Raw genomic sequence first — 17894 nt, forward strand, 5'->3', positions numbered from 1 at the left:
GAAAAACAACAAGACATAAGTCCGGAGTCTGGCTGGGTAGGTGACGGCCATAGCATTGCACTGGAGCCAATCTCCCCTATAGCTGTCGGTGCAGCTCCATCGGGAATCGTCCATGTGGTTCAGGTTCCACCGGGTTAGAATGGAGATCTTAAAGTGACCGAAAGTCTTGAGTCCAAAAACGGGAGGGTGGAGATGATGAAGATGGCATGATAGGAAAGGGTATGTAGCTTGGCTGACATCTTACAGTAGCTTCGCACCTGCATGTTGCTCTTCATCTATATGGCGGGCGCCAAGTCAGGGTCAGGCATGTCTCGTCTTGGGCGCCATGTTGAAGTCAGGCAGGGTTAATCTAGAAGTCTGTGCTTTCATCTTAGCCCCCCAAGCCCCTACGATTCAATTAAAAATGAATTTGCCCCACAGACTAACCTCTTCCTTGGGAGTGGGGGGGGCACGCAAAGGCAGTCTGCATTCTCTGTTGGCCGTGGCCACGAGGACTCAGGTGGGTGCCATCAGCCGTGCATTCAGTCCGTTCGTGCCGAGCACCCCACCTCCTCTCCGCTTCCGACAGTCGCCATTCTTTCAGCAGAGGGGGTCAGCAGTGCTGCGGCCGCGGGCAGTAGGTTAGTTCCGGCAGCAGTGATGGCACAGTTCCACTCCCAACTCTTCTCTTTGGGTCGTCATCGGTGGGGACTGAAGCCAAGCGGCACTGGAGAATTGCGGTGCCACAACAAACCGATCTCCAGCGGTGGTGGAGTCGTGATGGGCCGCTTTCTGGGACGCCTTGCCAAAAAGGCGATCCCCAGCCCAGGAGCTCCCGGCCAGAGATCCTTACTCGTCGGCCATCTTGGGAGACCACAGGTTAATCTGAAGTGTGCATCTAGCTCATCCTGACTAGTATTGTGGTCCATACTTGGACAGGCAGCAACATTTCTGCCAACTAGAGACCCAAATTCTAACATTGATGATCAGCCGTGAGGATAGGACTTTGTGTTTTTGCAATACCATAAGATGTATTTCAGTGTTCACTGCAACTCTATACCTAGGACCTATTCGACCTTTTTCAATTACACCTGATTGGCCTTTTTGCTAAATGATCTCTCTCTCTCTGGAGAAGCTGCACCTGCACCTGTAGTGTAGTTCCTATTTCCCTTATAGGCTCTGCGCATTGGAATAATATACACTATAGTTTTTGCATAGGACTAAGGTCTGTATGCTCCTAACGAGTACAATAAACGTAATTACTTGTGTGTGCCAGCTAACTCAGCGGTTACTAGAAACTTCTCGAATAAACAAGAAGGGATTATTTTCTGAAAATCGCATAAACATTACAACTTTGTTTCCCTTGGAACCGGAACGCATCTCCGAATCGTGGAAACAATAGATAACAGTTTCACTCAGTCAATCGTCCATGCTTAGTTTCTTCAGAGTTACACAGAAATAGATAGACGGGCGTTTCAATAAAAGTGATTTATTGAACAGTCTTGTTTCTCGTGTAAGAGATATGAGTTTTTACAATCATTAGACATGAAAGCAAGATATGATACGCACAGCGTAAGCAGTAAGAAGAAATAATACTGCAATAGCATTGTCTTTTAGCTATGACATATATTCATATATACATACATAAATAACACAGGCTACAAAGTGAATACTCGTCTGATGATTCTAAATAGTTCTACCCCAGTGTACCTAACCTAAGTGTAGTCCGAGGTAAGAGTAGGTGCTGTTTTCTATAGTATGGTATATACTAAGTCTGTATGCCAAGAGTCCCTCTAGGTTTAGTCAGCTCCATTCCTTAGAATAAGAGAGGTGGGAATCTCTTTCCAGGTCTCAAACTCTAACACCCCGCGAAGGGAGTCAGAACACTGGAAGCTGGATTCTCTGTGAGAAGGGATGACAGCGTCTGGTCAGTGGGCCAGGCCGGGATATGGTCTCTTCCGAACTAGCCGTGGCGAACCATGCAGTCAAGTCGTGCCGAGCCGTGCCATGGTTTGCCATGGTAAGGGAAGGTATATTTATACCTGGAAGGTGCTTAGGAATGCTAGCATGGACGTAAAGTCGGGCAGAGGAAGACGTCATGGATGAACCCCTAAGGAATAGTAGTTCATGCATAATAGATGAGTTCTTGGAGAAATCAATAATCCTAGGGAAAGTCCCGATGGCTTAAGGGTCTGGTTTCTAAGAACTCGTTGTGACGTAGGATGGATGGATGTAGGTGACCATGGCTGTATTTGGATACCATGGCAAATGCCTAAATAAGGACTGGGATTCTATTCCTAAATAAGGGTAAAGCGAATTGTGCCTATATTGGGTCATGATTCAGGGAAACCTATGTACGGGCATCTAAATTGAAACACAACACACCTGCAGGAATGGAGTTTGAGCTGGCCTGGTTAGAATGCTACACTGTGCAGCTGCTCAAAGATTTCTGCAAGGACTTCCAAGTTTCTACAAGGGGCTTTGTCAGGAAGGTGGAGCTACAGAAAGCTTTGAGGGCCTGGGCAGAGACCCAGGATGCAGGGTATGACATCCCATAACAGGAGCAGGAGATCCTTGAGGGGAGGGTGGTCTGAATCTGGAGTCTGAAGTGGCTCTGGAACTGCCTGTGGAAGGGGCCAACAACTTGCCAGGAGCAGTAGTGGTTACCAGAACAGGGAGTAGTGTCTCCTCAAAGAGCCTGTTCCCAGAGGAGCTGGCAGACCGAGAGGAAAGAAAATTACAGTTAGTGCTTGCCAAGTGGGAGCGGGCTCGTGAAGAAAGGGGGGTGGCAATGAAGAAGAAGGAACTTAGCCAGGAGCTCAACCTCAGCGAGCTGGACATAAGAGCCCTAAAAGTGGTGTCCAGCAACAGCAATGGTGGCAGTATACTTACAGTGGCCAATGGTGAGTTCAGTGTGGGGATCCCAAAGGATTTGTTGACCAGTTATGTGGTGGGGGTTGACATAGATAAATGGTCTGCAGCCTATGAAGTACCTCTGAGAGTGTACAAGATCCCAGAGGAGTTCTTGGGCGGTATTTTGTGGAGGTATATGCCCACGGTGGGAAGGGACACACTCCTTACACTAGAGGTAGAGGACCAAACATGCAACACTGTAATGAAGGACATACTAGTCAGCAAGTTTAGACTGACCCCTGAGGGGTATAGGCTCAGGGGCAGCAACAAGATCTTTTCACAGACCTGAGTAGATTTCCTGGATTATGCAAGCAAGGCACTGAAGGGCTGGGTGAGGAGCAGCAAGGTTGATGATTATTCAGGGCTGTACAACTTGATTTTAAAGAAGCACATGCTTGAAATTTGTTTTCCAGAGCTGTGCCAACACCTGGTTGACAGCAAGTTAACTGACCCCAGGAAACTTGCTGGAGAGGCGGACATCTGGGTCAGCAGAAGACATCTGTGGAGGACTCCCAAAAGGGTGGTCAGGGATCCCAACAGAACAAAGAGGGAGAAGATGAAAATAGAGTTCTCTAATGGCCCTCAGAACAACTCACAGGGGAAAGGATCTGGTTCACATTCCCAATCTGGCCACCAGAGGAAAACATACAGTGATGAAGGTCAGCAGTCAAAGCCCATTAAGTACTTTGAGTGTTACCAGTATGGACACTATAAGTGGGATCCCAAATGTGCAAAAGGAACACCACCTCCCACTGGGAGAAGTTTGTCCCAGTTAATGGGGAGAGGGGGGAGTTTAGTGGGGTTACCCTAGTGTCCCTGGGTGACAGTGAGATGGTTCCTAAGATCCACGTGCCCTCAAATACTACAAAGTGTAAGCAATGGGTCACAATCAATGGGCAAGGTGTTTAGGCTCTGTGTGATACAGGAGCAAGTATGATTGTGGTAAGGAGCCAGCTGGTTTCCCCATAGCAGGTAATTCCTAATGTATTCCACCAGGTTGTGTTGGCTGACAACAGAGAGGGTCGCTATCCAGTGGCCCTGGTTCCATTTGAGTGGGGGAGAGTTACAGGTCTTATGAAAGTTGCTGTGAGCCCTGAATGTCTATGAACTGCTTGTTGAATAATGACTTTGAGCACACTATCTGGAAAGAGGTGAAGCTTAAGGATCATGTGGAGATGTTGGGGTTACCTGATAGGATCTGTGCAGCGACCAGATCCATGGCTGCCCAGGATGGGGGTCAAAAAGGGCTGGAGCCTGGAAAAATGGCCCAGGCAGATTCTAAAATAGGAAAAGGCAGAGGGTGTGGTAAACCAGACCCTGAGTGTTTTCCTAGTGAGGTGGGTGGGGCACCTGTGGTGGCCACCCCAGAGCCCACTGAGGAGGGCACTGCTTACCTTGGTGACCTGCCCACACTTGCTGAATGGCATGTAGGAGGAGGACCAAACAGGGAGGAGTTCAGTAGGGCACAGAGGGAGTGTCCACGCATTGAGGGCAATAGGAAACAGACAGAAGTCCAAGCAGCAGCTGGTGTCTCTGGGAGTTACCACATTTACTGGGAGGGCAACCTCCTTTACAGTGAGCCTAAAGCTCCTGGGCATGTGACAGTAAGGGCTTTGGATGTCCCCCAATGGTGCAGGGACTTCCTACTGGAGCTAGCTCAAAAGACACCCCTGGCAGGACACTTAGGCCAAGAAAAGACCTTTGCAAGGCTTGGCCCACATTTCTTTTGGACCAAGATCAGGGGATCATTAGATGCGTTCTGCAGGATGCATATAACATGCCAGGCTAGTTGGAAGACAGGGCAAAGACTTAAAGCCCCACCTTAACTCACTGCCGGTCATTGGCACACCCTTAGAGAGTGTGGGCATCGGCCTATGGATTCCCAGACTGCTTCAGGAGGCAGGTTCATCCTGGTTCTGGTGGATCGTACCACTAGGTACCCAGAGGCAATCCCTCTGAGGACCATGACTGCATCTGCAGTGGTAAAGGCTCTGATGGGGATTTTTACCCAAGTGGGTTTCCGCAATGAAGTTCTGTCTGATAAAGGCACACACTTTGTCTGCTTATATGCAGTCAATCGAAAGGAATGTGGAGTAACTTACAAGTTCTCCGCTCCTTACCATCCACAAATCATTGGGCTTGTTGAGATGTTCAACAATACTCTGAAAGGCATGATTAGTGGCCTACCTGAGGCCCTGAGGAATAAGTAAGCCTTCCTCTTACCATGCCTGTTTTTGCATACAGGGAGGTACCACAGAAAGGGGTGGGCTTCAGCCTCTTTGAGCTTCTGTACGTGCACCATGTTCGAGGACCTCTGAGTCTGGTGTAGGAAGGGTGGGAGCAAGCTCCCAGGAAGACTCTCCAGGATGTAGTGAGCTATGTGCTGGCCTTCAGAAGCCTGATGGTGCAATCGTGGAAGCAAGCTTCTGACAAATTAGAAGCGAGTCTGGCTGTGATGAAAGAGTGGTATGACCAAGATTCTACCACTTTGGAATCACAGTCTGGGCAGAAAGTGTGGGTAATGGAACCTGTGGAGCCCAGGGCCTTCAAGGACGATTGAACCGGGCCCTATGAGGTGATTAAGGAGAAGGGTAAGGCTACCTACCTGGTAGGCCTTAAGACCCCAGGCAACCCCATAGGGTGCTTCTCATCAATCGCCTCAAACCCCACTTTAAGGACTGAGCTCACCATGCTTTTGAAGACAGATGGAGAGGTGGGAAAAGAGGGAGAACCTCTCCCTGACCTCTTGAACTTCAAGGAGAAGGATGGGTCTTTGAAAAGAGTGATCATTTCACCCACACTAACTCTTGAACAGCAGAGTGACTGCCACCAAGTGTTAAGGCACTACTTTTCACTTTTCTACCTTACTCCTTGGACTTCCCACCTGTGCATCCATGATGTGGACACAGGATGCAACCTCAATGTTAAGAATACATCTTACAGTTTGTTAGATAAGGTTAGGGCCAGCATCAATAGTGATGTTTCTAAGATGTTGGAGTTGGGAGCGATAGAACCCTCCAGTAGCCCCTGGTTCAGTCCTGTGGTTCTGGTACCAAAAAGCTGCCCCAGCAGGCATCACACCTGAACTGAGGTTCTCTGTGGATTATAGTGGGCTCAATTCTATGACAAAGACTGATGCTCATCCCATCCCTAGGGCAGATGAGCTGATTCACAGGTTACGGGCTGCCCAGTAGTTAAGTACCTTTGATCTTACATCAGAGTACTGGCCAATCGCCCTAACAGAAGGGGCCAAGGAGAGGTCAGTCTTCTCCACTTCAGAGGGTGAATATCCATTTAAAGTGTTGTCCTTTGGTCTCAAGAATGTCCCTGCCACCTTTCAGAGGTTGGTGAACTAGGTACTCACTGGTATGGAGGCCTTCTCAGCTGCCTATCTGGATGACATAGCTCACTTCAGTAGCAGTTGGAAGGGCCACCTTTTTCACCACCACTAAGTGTTTCAGGGTCTGCAACAGGTAGGCCTGACTATCAAGGCCAATGAGTGCCAGATAGGGCAAAGGGTCTGTGGTGTACTTGTGATAGCTGGTGGGCAGGGGGAAGTGCAGACCCTCCAGGCCAAAATTGAGACTATCATGGCCTTGGAGCCCCCCAAAACCCAGTCTGTGCAGTCAGAGCACCCTTAGGCCTTGCTGGGTACTAATAGAGGTTTGTCAAGGGATATGGCACCATTGTTGCTCCCTTGACAGGCTAACTTCTAAGAAGCAGCCCAGAAATGTTATTTGGACCGAGGCATGCCAAACTGCATTTGACTCCCTGAAGCATGCCATGTGCTCAGGGAACCCTGACTTCTCCAATGAGTTTATCATTCACACAGATGCCTCAAAACATGATATGGGGCAGTGCTATCGCAGTCAAATGAGGAGGGCCTGGACCCACCTGTAGCCTTCATCTCCAGGAGGTTACTCCCCAGGGAACAGAGGTGGAGTGCTATTGTGAGAGAAGCTTTTGCTGTGGTCTGGGCATTGAAGAAATGGAGGCCATACCTGTTTGGCACTCGCTTCCTGATTCAGACTGACCACAGGCCCCTGAGGTGGCTCATGCAAATGAGGGATGAAAATCCAAAATTGATAAGGTTATGCATTTCCCTACAGGGTATAGATTTCAAGGTGGAACACAAACCAGGGGTAGACCACGCCAATGCAAAGTCCAGGTTTTTCCGCCTTAGTGATGAGAACTCCCTAAAGATTAGGTATATCTCCCCACTTTCAACTGAAGGGTGGCACGTGTTAGACCTGTCATTCTTAGGGTGGTCTTCCCTCATATTTTTGCCTGCTCTGTGCCAAGCTACCAGAGGATGAGCACAGGTTAATTTAAAGTGTGTATGTAGCTTACCCTGAATAGGATTGTGATTACTGCATGGATAGGGTGCAAACCTCTGCAAACTAGAGACCCAGTTTGTAACAGAGATATTGAACCTCATACAATGGAATCAGTGTTTCAAATCTTTCTAGACACAATGATGTTAGCATATAACTCTCCCCTTAACATTTTTAAATGTGTTTTTTATTCATAAGATGTGAATATTGAGAATAAGAAACTGTTTAGTTGTCATGCTAAATAAAGGCAATAGTCCGTCCATAGGATACTGGAAAATGGTGTCTAGTTAAAAAAGTTATTTCAATGTGGCTCTCAGTTTAGACACCATGAAAATAATACACAAGTGATAGTGTATCTGTGGTTTAAAAAATAAACAATTTTGTAAAATGCACAATTTAGTATTTTTTTCTCAAATGTTACAGAAGATAACTTTTTCAACGTCGCAGTAAAAAGTAATATGTCTATGTGAGAAAGTGAATTACTAATTTGCGTGGATGGTAGCCCACCACAAGTAAAAAGGTCCAGTTAAAGGTTTCGATAATTTAAACCTGATCTCACACCCTTGTAGCTATGGCACAGAGCAGTAAGGCTTAACATAAGAAAATGTGTAATGCATGTTGAATAAGCAAACAGTTTTAAAAAGACAAAAACACAACACAATAAAAATACCACTCCAGTTCATAAAAATACAAAATATTTAAGGAGCAAGATGACAGCAAAATTACCAAAATCCAATAAGGGAAACCAGAAATATGAATTTTTAAGGTTCTAAGTAGAAATAGCACTAAAAAGCACAGAGCCAACATCAAGTCTGTGGTCATGATGAACCTGGACCAATGCTTGATTTCAGGCTTACGTGATGGATTGTGGGTAAATACACCAAATCGGTGTGCTCTGGTCCGAGGTTTTACCTTTGCCCTTCTCTGAAAGTGAGAATCCTTCAGTGAAGCAAGGCAGTAGCTGTATTCCAAGAGTGCTCCACAACGTCGGATAGATATTGAATGAGGTCCGGTGGAGTTGTTGGTTTTGGCAGGAAAAGCTTGCGCCGAGGGAAGTCTTCTTGCAGCCAGATACTTTTGGGCCTTTCGCTTGGTTAAGACTTCTTCCTTTGGACGTAGTCTGTCTTTCAGAGCTCTGAATCCTCCAGAGGAGCACAGCTGCAAGCGGTATGTGAAAAGGGCTCCACAAGGCCACTCACATAATAGTCGAAGTCCAACTGAATTGGATTTGCTGCTGCAGAGAAGCTCCGAGTGGAAGAAACCTGTTTCTTCAACTGAGAGACAACACACCCAGGGCTGATTGGCTTGAAAGTTTTGACCTAGTTCTCCAGATGTTTTGCAGTCCTAAATATTTTCTTAGTGACATGTTTTCAGGGATTTTAGGAGAAGTCCAGTTACACAAGCAAGTGGTCCAAGATGTAAGAAACAGCACTTTCGTTTTAAGACTTACTCCCGCAGATGCCATCAGCAAGTCCAGGTCAGGTCCAGTTGGTACTGGTTCACTCAGCACCTCAGGAAAAGCCCTGTTGCAGCACACTGTTGCCCTCCAGTTTACACAGAAGGTCAGGCAACTAACTTTGTAGATCATTTCTTTATCCTGGGTACAAGTTGGAACAGGTCCAGCCTTCAGGTCTTCTCACACATCTCAAACAGTACGTCTACTGCTCTTCCACGGGTCCAGTAGAATTCAATTGAGGGTTCCAGTTGATAGCACATTTAGCTCTAGCACTAGCTTTTGGGTGTGAGTGACTCCTCCTTAACAAATAGGGTAAAATTCCATATACATGGTTGCAGTGCTTTCTATGTACCCTACATGAAACAACCCCACAGCGTCCCTCACTCAGTAAATCCAAGATGGAGAACCCCTTCCCTCCCTATGCAGAGCCTGTGTGCCCACACAGATGTGTGGCCGGGTTAATGAGCAGTCCCCTCCTCCTTGTTCTCTCCAAATTAGTTCTGGGTGCAGCTTGCCCCCCCCCCCCCAACTGGGTTTGGTACCTGCTTGACTGATAGAACAGAAGTGCATGTGTCTTCTGATATCAGCTTGTGACAAGTGTAATGGTTCACTGTGACTCCTTAGGATCCGGGCGATGCACAAAGGGGTCCACCTCCTGACGTCCCCAACTCTGGACAATGCAACACAGAGTAATAAGGCAATCAGGCGAGGGAAAGGAATTAGGGAAGGAACAGCGGGGATAAGGATACCTGTAACAAAGGAATACAAGGTTAACACAAGTTTTATAATTCTGCTACGCTCATATGATCTCACTACAACTGCCTATTACCTGTTGACCCTCTCAGTAATGTTGCTGTGTTCCTATATATCAACATAGAGAGGCTTCTCTCCAATTGTACCGCTGCGTACCTATAACAACAAAGCAAAGACAAATCAAATCCCCCAAGCATTCTTGTTGTGAGACAAAGGTAAACACACTAGCTCATACATACCCCTAATATTCCTTTCATACATAGAAGAAAAATAAAGGTTGAGAATTCCAGTGTTCCATCACAACCAGCTTTGTAAATCAGCCATAGAAACAAAGAGCAACAAGCATTGGCATAGCCAGTAGGTCTCGCCTTTGGGACTTTATAAGTGTTTAGCCATGCAACAGTTGCATAACTTAATACTTATAAGGTCCCAAAAGCGAGACCTATTGGCTATGCAAAGCGGCCGTGCGGCCGCGAAAGTGAAAGTGATCGCAATCACGATCACGATCAAACATCAAAGCGGCCGCGAAAGTGAAAGTAATAGCGGTAAAGCGCGGCGCGCGCGCCCGCGCACATGCACTGTAGCTCTCGGCTGGCCTGGTAGCACTTTTTGGAGCCCTCTCAATAAGTCTCGCCAGACCAGCGCATGCGCTGGGTCAGGCGATATCTAAAAATAAGGTAATCCAGAGAGAAGGCCCTCCCAATGTTACTAAAAAATATAAGGTAAACCAAAGTCTCAGGAAGAACTGTTCCCCTAGGCGGTTTAGGTCAGGAACAGAAACGGAGAACAAAGTACCTGAGCTGAAGTCCAGATCGAGGTTTTTCCTCTTTCTCTGTAAAGCTGCCCGAGTAGCGCTGGATTCAGGAATCCGATGCAGGCGACAGAGCGGGAGAAAGGAAGCTCCGAATACTTAATCCGAGCCAATCCAGGGACTGAAAAAGGAGCAGAAGGAATCACCCTCCGCGACCTGACACAGAAACCTCCTCGTACCCGTTGAAGAGCGGAACAAGAAAAAACAAAGCTCAGCAGTGCTTACGTCAGCGCGAACCAAGGAACGAAGCTGTTTCACGGGAAGACGCCTCGACTAGCACACAGATGGCTTGAAGAATCCCAAAGAGAACCTGAGAAGCCGAGTATCCACACGGCTACAACCAACGACCAGTATTACGCGCACTGACTTGCTCGCGTTTGCTGAGAGTTACTGCAAAAGCCCCGCCCCTTCCAACAGCCGGGTTCCTGGGAGATGTAGTTCATCTCTTCCATTGTTCTGGTAGGCGCCTCGGCTCAGCGCCTGACAACAAGGGAGAGTCTTTGAAGAAATTAAATTCCTGGACACTGCCTGACTGGTCTACCTGCCCGAGGAACAAAACACTTCCCCACATGAAGGCCTTTGTCTCTCCTCTGGGAGTAGTTTTTAAACCTCATCTGGGCTATTCATCAGTTATGTGACAGTTGGAGTCTATGCAAGTTATTCTGAATGTGGTTCGGCAGGGAAAATTTTATTTTCAAAAAGTCCCCTTTCCTTAATATTTATTATCCTACATCACCATTGAGTTGGACTTTTAATAAATATGAAAACCAGCCCTTGCATTATGTTTTAAACTTGGCCCTAGCCTGAGATAGCAGAAGTAATATTTAATATTGCTTCCCTGTGTTTCTCTATGGGCCAGCCAGGCTTCCACCAGTGTAAATAGCTTTTGGGGTCTAGTCATAGTAAAGATATAGTTAAAATTAAATCTGTCCATGTTCTACTTTTAAATACCATGCAACATGTGGGCTACAAGGCCTACATATGGGTGACATATTAATATATCAAAGGGAGGTTTCTCCCTTCAAAAGGGTGCAATTTGACAGGTCAGGTTGCAATTTCAGACCTGCAGCAGCCAGGCTACAGTGTTAAGCCTGGAGTGTGTTTCTTATCACACTAGTGGATGGCACAGTGTTGTAGTCCATTGGCGGCATTTAACTTTACATTCCATGTGTGTACATTGGGCACCATATACTATGGCCTTACTAGAAAATGAAATATGCCAGCCAGGGTTTTAACCAATTTTGACATGTCTTAGGGGTCAAAGCAAATGCACTGGTGACCCAGTTAATAGTGTCCCATTGCTCATTTTAAAACAAAAAAGCCACATCAGTCCACAAAAATGGTGATGGCCACACATAGTGTCGCTTTCTCCCAATTTACATTTATAACTGGTTATACAAGCCATAAATGTATTGGTAGCTGGTATTGTTTGCATAACATCACTGCTGCATGTATTTGTTATACGTGTGTGCATTACAGACTATAAGCATTAGACATACTCCTTATGGCACAGTCCACATTTGACTTCTGGTTTAAGTATGCATGAAAAAAATGACAACACATGTTTCTAATTAAAATTCTTTTGATTGATATGCTGTTGACAATTTTTCTTTTTTCTCCTTGATTGCTTTGTGCACATGCCATAACATAATCCAGCAGATCTGTTTTAGCAACTGTCCATCACGGCTTGGAAGCAAAAATATTCAAGGCACAGGTTTCATTTCACTGATTTTAAAAATGTGTAGACCATTCAAAGTGTTTAAAGGGCAAGCAAGACCTTATGTCTCAGCAGTGTTTTTCCACAGGTGAAGTCTGATCCCTGGGTTCTTCAAATCTTTTCCGTGTAGCAAAGTATTACAACAACCAAGGGAGCCGCTCAGGGTGAGCTGGCCAGGTGACGGAGGAGTATGGGAGACTTTCGAGTCAGACTCGACAAGTGTGGGGTTTTTGGAAACTGAAAATGTTTGTTTACAATTGTATGTATGCCGCAGTTTTGAAAGGGGATATACGCTCTAAATTGGCCCCATCTGCATGTCTTTATTATATGAAAAGTATTGGTATTATGAAGATTTTTCATATTCATATATTTAAAAAAATAATAAGACACATCTTGGATATCCTGGTGCAGTGTATTTAAAACTGTGAAATAGACTGCGAGAACTCAATTAATTTCTTTGGCATGAGGAAGGGGTTTAAAAGCAGCATGTGACAGCTCTGGTCAAACATACACCGTTCTAGTAATCTACTGCCCTGTTAATTTTACAATTAAATGTTTGAGTCTAGTACAGTTCATGTTTTGCAACTTGTTCTGAATCCCTAAGTTGGGTTTCAAAACGTGTTTTATGGATTTTCACACAAAATGTGTTGCACAGCGAGGACAAACACCTCTAACCTTTTCATTCTGTTTTTGAAAGGTGGCCAACTCGGTTTTGCAATTTGATGACATTCCCAGACCAAGAGGACACCATACAAATCATCTTCTCCCACCCCACCCCAAGACTATATCCCAAGCCCTCAAAATCGATTCAAGGCACTCCAAGGCCTCACACTGCGCTTTTCCAGGACAACCCCCTCCAGTGCATTCCATGTAGCTTAAAAGATCACACGCCGCAGGAATCAAAACACTTTTCACACTCAGCACTTTGAAACGGATGTTTTCTAGGGGTGGGCGGAATTTGCGAAATCCACTTTCGCAAATGATCGCGAAAATGTTCAAAATTATCGCAAACAAGCGGAAATATCGCGAAGATGAGGAAGTTTTTTTCCCGCATGTTCAAGATTTTCTGCATGGTTGCGGGTCGCCAACTTACCCATGTGGTTGCTCGCGGGCGCGGCCATCTTGTTTTGAGTTGTCTCGCGGTGCATGATCGCGAGAAGAAAGACGTTATCGCGCGACGCATGACGTCACTGCGGGTGCGAACTGTCGCGAGACAGCGCAAATGGCTAAAAACAATACAACATCTCATGGAGAACGCGACCGGATCAAGAAAACTTGTCGACGAACGCAGGGATTCAGGTAAGGCGATCGCGCGCGAGAATGTATTATTTTACAGCGCGAGCAAGAAACAAATTATCGCCAAGCTGCGGAAAGCGGAAATTTTGACATTTTCGCGCTCTCCGCAGAACGCAAAAATATCAAATTATCGCAATTTCCGCGAACGGAACGAAATTTTCGCCCAGGCCTAATGTTTTCCCTGAGTTTTGAGGACATGTCACATTTGTAGTCAAGAAGCGACAAATTTACTGTGAGAGTTATTTCTAAAGTTAGCTATCACTTCTGTGGCCATGGACAACCATACTATGTCTTGGGTCTGGATCATGGTAGTGCTTCACCTGGCCAGCAAGTTGTTTAAAGATGGACAGCAAATGTGTTGCCAACGTGACCAAAGGTTTATGTAATTGGTAACTCGTAGGGCGGGAAGGACCAGTGTCGTGTATATCGGCTCCCTTGATAGGTTGGAATCCACTCTTTGATCTATGTTATACACTTTGTCATTTAAGAAATTAGAAAATGGCAAGCATTCCCGAAGCATATGGATCTGTATATCCTTATGTACTATGCTCTCCAAAACAGGTCTGATGTATGAGAGCAGAGCGTGTAAGTTGCTTCTGACCATATTACCAACTGTACCTGTGTGCGCTTTTGAACACCTCAGAAAATATGCAACCAGTCCTCCCCACTAGTGTCTGCACTCATTTATTTTCACCATGTCTCCTGATAAACCCGGCTGTCTCTCCTACACAGCCCTCTCTGGCCATTCTCACTTAATTCTCACTTAAATAATGTTACTCAGCTGCAACGTAAGGAATTGCTTGAAATGCCAAGGTGGTCACATTTTGTCAGTGATTGCTTACAACTGACCATGACTAAGGCTAGAACGTGTAACTGGCTTTGGATTGCTGGAAAGGAGTCTAACTAAATTCTTTGAGACAGTATGTGCACTTTGTGCATGGGTTACTGAAAAGCGACAATAAAACCTTCCCTCATAGGAAAAGTAGCCAGAGTTGATGAATTTGGAGTGAGACCAAGTAAAATAAGTAGAACACGAGCACTGTCGCGCCGCGGCTTGCCATGGAAACTGCACAATGTATCAACCGCAGTGCTCCTGTTTGCTATATGGGAGAGTTGGATGGGTTGATATTGGTAATTCTGCCAATGATTGTTTGAAACCAATGCTACGGAGAAAATGTTCCTTTATGATCAGCATTGTTGCTGTTCTGATCTCCTCACACATGACGCTAGCGCTGGGTTGGCCAGGTCCGATTCTGATTGGTGGTCTTGGGACGGGCTCCTCTAGTCTCTTCAAGTGGTTGCACCCTGCTGAGGTGACAATGGGGAACATAGTCTCTGGTGAAACGGTAGGCATCCCAACACGCTACTCCCATCCTGAATAAGTCAAATACGTAGCTTGTTTCATTCTGTTGCCTCTCCGTCGTGGGAGATGGCTGAAGGGAGTGAGCTGCCTTTAATAACTCATGCATTTGCTTAGATGCATGAGGTTGGAGTAGTACTTAATGTGATTTTACCTTTTAGAAAGAAATCTCCTCAAACCCCAAAGTCAAAGTGTCAGTTTGAAGGCTGTCCTTTGTTCTGCCAACCATTCTTGTCCCCTCCAAGATGGTTCGTTCCAATGAAGTGGCCACTTATTGACAACACCTCTGCCCTCCTGGGCCTGAAAGCCATGCCATTGTCCTTCGGAGAGAAGGGGCATTAACTTTAGCCAGGAATGTGTTCGGTCTCTCTGGAAGTGATCCGGACCGGTTCTAAATCATTTTTGGTGCAGGCAACACAATGTACATTTTTATTAACTTTTCCATTAAACGTAGTGAAAAATGACTTTGAAACATGTTGCTTGCATTTTCCCAAGTGCAGTCATACATTAAGGGTTTTAATTATACTGTGGCTTGTTCATTGAGAATATAACCTAACCTTATTAGTGAAAATACGTTTAGGGTTGCTTATATCTAGAATGCAGGGTGCCACTTTTTATAGATTAAGCACCCACCCACCCCAATCGTTACAAGGCTCACTTTATGGGGCACTCTTTAATATGTAAAAACAGAATTTCCTATATGGAAAAGGTACCTTTCTTTTTTCGCAGTAGCACTTTTAAACTGCTGCCAAGCAACGAACAGTGGCAGCCCTAGCAGCCATATATTTTTGTCATATGTGAGTTGTGTAAACATTCACTGCAGTCCATACATTATAATGAACTCCCATACCATTGGCGCATTATCTGACCTATCTATCATGCTCAGATGCAAATGTTAATAAAACAAATTGGGTAAATCTTATGCACATTATATGTTTTAGTGTAAAAGCACAGGTTATTTAGTAGTGGTATAGATCACAAAATGCTAAAGCCATCACACAAGACATGAAAAAAAAATGGCGGACTACGACAAAAATGATGTCCTGTTTTACAGTGCTGTTGACACTGAATATAGTTATGTTTACTGCGAAAAGATTAACAAACCTACCTTCTAGTGTTGAGAAGAACTATTCTAGACCAGCAATATAGCCTTGTACTATACTGTACAATATGCTCTTCCAAAGTCATGAACCTGTGGTTTGAGGATTCTGTTATGTGCCTCGCCATTTGGCATCAGTGAGTTTGTTGTAATAGATTCGTGAGCATCTCAGGAGTTCTCGTTTAGAAGAACACCTGTACATCTACCTGTTGAGGGAACAGCAGTAAAATGCAAGGAACACCTCCTATGCATCTTCGTTATGTGCTGGATTACAATACATACAGAACAGAATCAGTCTGCACTGCCTTCCTGCCTAATCACTGCCGGATTTTACAGCGGGGCTAGCCTCTGACACCAGTGTCCAAGGCCTCTCTGCTCTCTTTGGTTCCTGTGATTCCATCCCAGTGAGAGTCCCTTCCAGGCCTCCAAATATGGACATACTCGTGAGTTACCCTACATTTCGACTTCCTTTTAAGAGGTGACCTTGCTTGGTGCATGGTGGGTAAGGTGAAGATTAGGCAAGACTGCCTCACATTGAAGCTCGTGTTTGGTATTGCTAAAGGGGCCATTTTACATCCCTGCCTCTGACATGAAACCGAGGCTTCAGCGCTGCAAACGTGAAAAACGGCATCAATGCAGGAAGAGAGATGTCCATCTATCTCCCTCCTTCTATATGACCCCGTTACTTAGGCATGGGAGTCATTGGATGACTTCAAAGGTACTCCTAACTTCGTAAAGAGAAATTTATCCAAACAGCAGTTCTTGAACATTCATTAGGCAAGAGTCCAGTATAAATAGAATCCTTTCTGTCTCCCATCCCAGGTGCATCGTAGTGAAGCAGAATACTCCTGTCTTATCAGTGACTTCTCCTTCTAAAAATTACTGCAGTATATCTATAGAATGTAGACGGCATATTTGCCGCTGACCGCGGCCCCCGCAGGGGGCCACTCGGCGGTCGGCGCCTTAGTGGCCCCGGGGCCCCGGTCACCCCTCCCCACTCCCTCCTTCGGGGGGGGCGGGGGCAGGGATCCTGACTGTTGCCCCCCTCCGTGTCAGGGGCCGGAGGTGACGCGCAATGCGCGTCACTTCCGGGCCCAGGTGTGAGGGGGAGGCTATTTAGCCTTCCCCCACCCTCACTGGCGACGTCTAAAAGAGGTATGCTTAAACCCGCAACTTGGCCCCGCCAACATGCTTATGTGGGCCGCCTTCAACGGTCACTGACATGGGGAACTCACACATATCTAACTGTAACCTAGACACCCGGGTGGGTGCCTAGTCGGGCAGGGCAACGCAACCGAGATAGAATGGTAGTTATTATCTAATGCTAAAGGAAGTCTGGATTGAGCCACTAGATGGGTTAGATATGGGTGCAGCTCAGCGCCCCAATCGCATTGAATTCGGGGACGCACTGACATAGCGGCAAAAGAATAAGTGGTCACCACATAGCGCATCACTAGGGCCTAAATCACGGCACAAGGTTACCGGCGTGATTGTCCAAGTGGTGGCGGGTGCGCCGCTCGCGAGCGGATTGCAACCCGTGGTTTACCTCTGAGCCGATTGGCCTGCAGAACACTGAGCTGGGCACCATAACCAAGAGTTAGGCCTGCAGGAGGAGTAGCTGAAGGAACCATATAGGAATAGGTCCAGATGTACTTTGGGGGGTATTCCCCTACAACCAAAGACAGATTTCGGGTTGCTTCAATGAAGACCTTCCACCCGGCTGGTGGGTGGTATGGTTGTTATATAGCAAGTGTGCGGTCGTTCAAAGTTTGGTAAAGACCACGTAGAGCCCCAGGGCATCAGGGCATTATTGACCGTGCAGCACTCGCTACGTTCAGAATAGGGCCGGTATTTGCACCAAAGTTTCCGGTTGGTTCCCACAGACTTGTCTGCTCCCAAGGTTATCCTCTAGGGGTAGAACTTGAGACTAAGGGGGCATTGCCTGCTCCGGCGGCACAAATAAGCGATAGCTACGCCGGGATGGAGTTACCATGCAGGTCCTGCCACCACTGGGTTCCCCCCAGGTGATGGGATCAAGTTAGGTGGGACCGCGAAGTCTACGGTTCTTGGGAAACTTCCTGCAGTAGGGCATTTAGCAACAGATAAGGTACCAGCGTGTGAGTATCAGATAGCTGCTTTCCAGCAGCACCGTGCCCTGAGAGCACACGCGTTGCCC

General features: G+C 46.4%; 1 protein-coding gene across 2 annotated transcripts in view; it reads left to right on the top strand.

Moving 5' to 3' along the window:
• BICC1 (BicC family RNA binding protein 1) overlaps nt 1–17894 on the top strand; it is a 681813-nt gene that overhangs the window by 446460 nt on the left and 217459 nt on the right. The window lies entirely within an intron of this gene.

The sequence above is a fragment of the Triturus cristatus genome, chromosome 1_2, assembly GCF_964204655.1.
Source record: "Triturus cristatus chromosome 1_2, aTriCri1.1, whole genome shotgun sequence".
Classification (NCBI taxonomy): domain Eukaryota; kingdom Metazoa; phylum Chordata; class Amphibia; order Caudata; family Salamandridae; genus Triturus; species Triturus cristatus.